The 4,291-nt window shown below is 37.5% G+C and overlaps 1 pseudogene; it reads right to left on the bottom strand.

The window, feature by feature from the left end:
* Positions 1–1,337: 1,337 nt before the first annotated feature.
* On the bottom strand, positions 1,338–4,291 carry LOC121503578 (annotated as a pseudogene).

A 4,291-nucleotide genomic window follows, 5' to 3' on the forward strand; every position in this document is an offset into this window, starting at 1 on the left:
AAGATCTATACAGACCTTCAGATATCCTTAATTCTGGAACTTCTTTTTCTTTAGTTTTAGTATATTTTAGAGAGGTTTTAATTGACAAGTTTTATTCTTTATGTAGACACAATTTAATATTTGTACATTTTAATTGTTTAAGTAAGAAAACAATTTAAAACATTTATAACAAAACAAACTGCATTCTGTTCTTTTTAACAGTGGAAGACTATTTAAATGCTGATATAGTTTTAACCTTACCTTGTGTGACAATTACAACTTACAGCTCACAAAAATCTTAATCCACTATCTCAAAATATTTGAATATCACAAAAAATCACTTCGACAAAAAAAAAAAAAAAGGATTTATGATACATAAATTTTGATCTTTAGGAAAAGTCTTCTCATTCACGCACTCAGAGTTTGCAGCTCCTTTTGCACAAACTATTGCAACTATGTGATGTGTCATGGAGGCAATCAGTCCGTAGCACCGCTGGGGACTGCTAGCCCAGGTTGCTTTGATAGCCGCAACCAGCTCATCTGTCTTGTTGAGTCTGGTTTCTTTCATCTTCCACTTGACATTTCCCAGAGATTCTCAGGGTTCAGGTCAGGCCAGGTGGCTGGCCAATCAAGCACAGTCATACCATAGTCAACAAACCAGTTTCTGGTATTTTTGGCTTCACTATGGGCAGGTGCCATGTCCTCCAAAAAAAGTAAATCAGTATCTCCATAAAGCCTCTCAGCAGATGGCAGCATTAAGTGCTCTAAAATGTCCTGGTAGATGACTGACAGTGTTGACTCTGGACTTGATAAAGCACAGGGGACCCACAGCAGCAGATGACATGGCACCTCAAACCATCACTGACTGTGGACACTGAAAACAATGGACTTCAAGCACCTTTGATTCTGAGTCTCTGTGATCTTCCTCCAGAATCTGGGACCTTGATTTTTAAATGAAATTCAAAATTTGCTTTCATCTGAAAACAGGACTTTGGACCACTGAGTAATGGTCCAGTTCTTCTTCTCCTTAGCTCAGATGAGACGCTGACGCAGCGAAGAGAGAAAACCTGTTTGTCTTGTGCTTCAAAATAACTGTCAGGTGCTGGATGCCAGGCACCCTGACATCAACAACAACACTGGATGTCTCCCATAGGAGCAGATTTTGGTGGAAACTGCAAAGTCACTACCACACCTTGTCTGTAACCTAAGGCCAGGGCGTACACGTTTACTGTAACAGGAAAATCCTTCATATGCAAAGAAGCAGGATTACTGAAAGAGAGAGCTTGCAAAGTTGGTTTTGTCTGCGTGCCACCATGCATATTTGAGTGTGTTGAAAATAAGATGACAAAAGGTGTCTCTTAAAACATGCCGTAACTTTATTTAAAGAGTACAGTACCGACAGTAGTTGAGGAAGAAGTGGAGGATGATTCGTGGAAAAAGAGCTGAAGTGTAATCTGACAGACCAGTGAGTGGTGGTCTTCAGAAAAAACTTTAAATGATCGCTCCAGATACAGTCAGTTTTAATCACAGAACAGCATTTAACTTTTTAATTTACATATTAAGTCCAATTTGATATGGAAATAAAATTTGCAAGCTAAATTTCACAACTAATGTAACATAACTTTGACTTTTACCTAGACAGTGATGGTAGTGCTTTAAAAACGTAAAATATTATCAGCATGGAGCAACAAAGGCAGCAACAAAGAGTGTCCCTTTATGCTTCAATAATATGTTCCACTATTTAACACTACCCATGTGCAAATAAACTGGTATGTGCATGAAATCAAGAAACAAAGGATAAACAGTATTCAGGAAGAAAATTCCAGGCAATGAGGTTGTAGGAGATTAAAAAGCGAGCTCCTTCAAAAACCCTTCTGTGCCATCTTCTCCCAGTCTCAGTCCCATCAAAGTAGGAAACTCCAGGCATGTATTCATCATACCCTAACCTTAAGTTTTTGGCTAAAGTAATCATTAACAGCCTGAAGAACCACACTGAGGATAGAGAGGGGAGCCAAAAGGCAGAGAAGAGTCACATTATCTGCAATCAAGAAAGTACCAAGTCATCACATTGCATCTCTTTTGTGGTTGTACCGAGTGGTTTTGATCCCTGACCATTTTAAAGGGTGGAGGTAGGCCAAAGGTGGTGTCGATGCTGCTGCTGATGGTAAAGCAGGGTAGAGACATTTACATGATGACACACTGTGACTTGTTCCTGTTGATCCTCTGCAGGGGTTTCCCAGCACGGGCAGCCTCCAATCTTTCTATGATCTGTAGCAGGAAAGAAAAGCACATATTTGACACTATCAGGACAATACTTTAATTTAACACCTTAAAATGGCTTTCAAATGGTTTTAATTTAAATCAGTGAGCACAAACAATTAAAAACCTATAGAAAAGTAGATAAGATTCAGCAACAGAAGCTACATAACAGAAAGGGTAAAGGAAGTAACATTAGAGGATTAAAAACTGACAGTGAAAAAATAAACTATTGTTGGATAAATTTAAACGCTTATTATGTTACTCACGTCCTTCTCAATTGGGAAGCCGCCCAAGTCAAGCTTGGAGTAGATCAGCTGGCCATTGACTTCAACCTCAAAGCTGCCTGCAGAATGAAAATAAATGGGATTATCTACATGTTCCCTTCTCCTTGAATAGGCTTTGCTTTAATTGAGATACTATCAGCTTATGAAACTGTGGTTCTCAGTTAAAAAAAGCTGCTCGCTAAGCTCTTATACCATGGCTTACCTTTTCTTCCCACAAAGCCGGACACCTCCGCCTCAGGAAACTCTTTCTTCACAGCCCTGGCGAGTTCCTGAAAGCGGTGGCCATATCCTCATCCACCACTGCATAGACACAATGCATGCATTATTTTTTAAAACCAAAAGTATCAGGTTACATTCTTTTATGCAAGCATTACTGTCAGTCTAGTCGCTGAGTTAGCCAAGCTATAAGCTAAAGATGCTAACATTAGCTAAGAATATTTAACCTGTTTAAACATAGGAATGATATACCCAAAACAAGAGCTCATAGCAACAGCAAAATAAAGTGTTTGACACCAGCAAAGAATATTTTCCCATTTTTCATGGGCACAACCCACATCCTCAGCCCTGCTGCTCATCCCACAAATGCATGTTCCTTACAAATGTGGAACCATTTAAAAGGGAAATAAACATGTTTTCCAGCAGTATTAGACTTATTGCCAAGAAGCACTGTTATAACAAAGAAATAATCTACCAAACACAACTTTCCCTACTTTTTTGCGAAGTTGAGAATGGAGAAAGATTTTTTTTTTAAGTCAGTTGTTACTGTGTCCTCCTGAACATATAACCAACACAATAATATATAGACATAAACAGTTCTGTCATGTAGGCCGGACATATATCTACTTCAGTCACAGTAGTAAATGCACTGATTTGTTGAACTTGAAGTCGTTCAGCAATTACTGTGAAAGCTATGCTGACCAATTCCAAAAAAAATATCTACCTGCCATTATTATGACTCATGTTGCAGATGAAAACATGAACTGTTGAAATGACAGGAATGATCATTTTTATCTCTTATTTTGAAATTAATAATAATTAACAAAAATCAGAAAAGTAGGATTTTTTTTTTTTTTAAATATTCAAGAGGCACACTTATGTGTAGAGCATAGAAAAAGTGTGCAAAACTGTTTTGGACACACATTTCATTTCAAAGAAACATTGTAGCTTATTCAATTTGGAAATTGCAGTAGGACATATTGAGATTCAATCTAAACTTTGTTTAATTAACTGCCCAGTCTTAGTAATTACTGAGGAGTTTTACAGCAAATATAAATTTTCCTTGTTAACAAAAAATTCGACAATATGAATGTCCAACCAGGTCACACATCTGTAATAAAGTAAAATACAACATGTGACGTGGAATAATTCTCTGACAATATCCTGTTGTGTAGTCAACAGAGGTTAAAAAAGTATAAGACTATTATACTCAAGTAAAAGCCAAGTTAAAACTAAAGTGAAAGTAAAAGTACTTCTTTCAAAATCGATATATAATGTACATCTATACAACTCAATAACAGTTATTTGAGTAAATTTGATTAGTTACCTTCCACCTCTAAGCAACAATACACAGACTCATAAACATTAGCTAGAACCGTATAAATAAAATGACAGTACAATAAAGTAGGTTTCTACCAGTATTCGACTCTAACTTCTATGACGCCCATTGTTGTTGTTTCCTTGTCGCCTCTCAGGTGCAGCCTACCTCACGAGCTAGGTGACTGATAATGACGTCGCTGGGTTTGTAACACTGACTACCTGAGTAGGGCGGA

The sequence above is a fragment of the Cheilinus undulatus genome, linkage group 21 (genome assembly GCF_018320785.1).
Source record: "Cheilinus undulatus linkage group 21, ASM1832078v1, whole genome shotgun sequence".
NCBI lineage: Eukaryota > Metazoa > Chordata > Actinopteri > Labriformes > Labridae > Cheilinus > Cheilinus undulatus.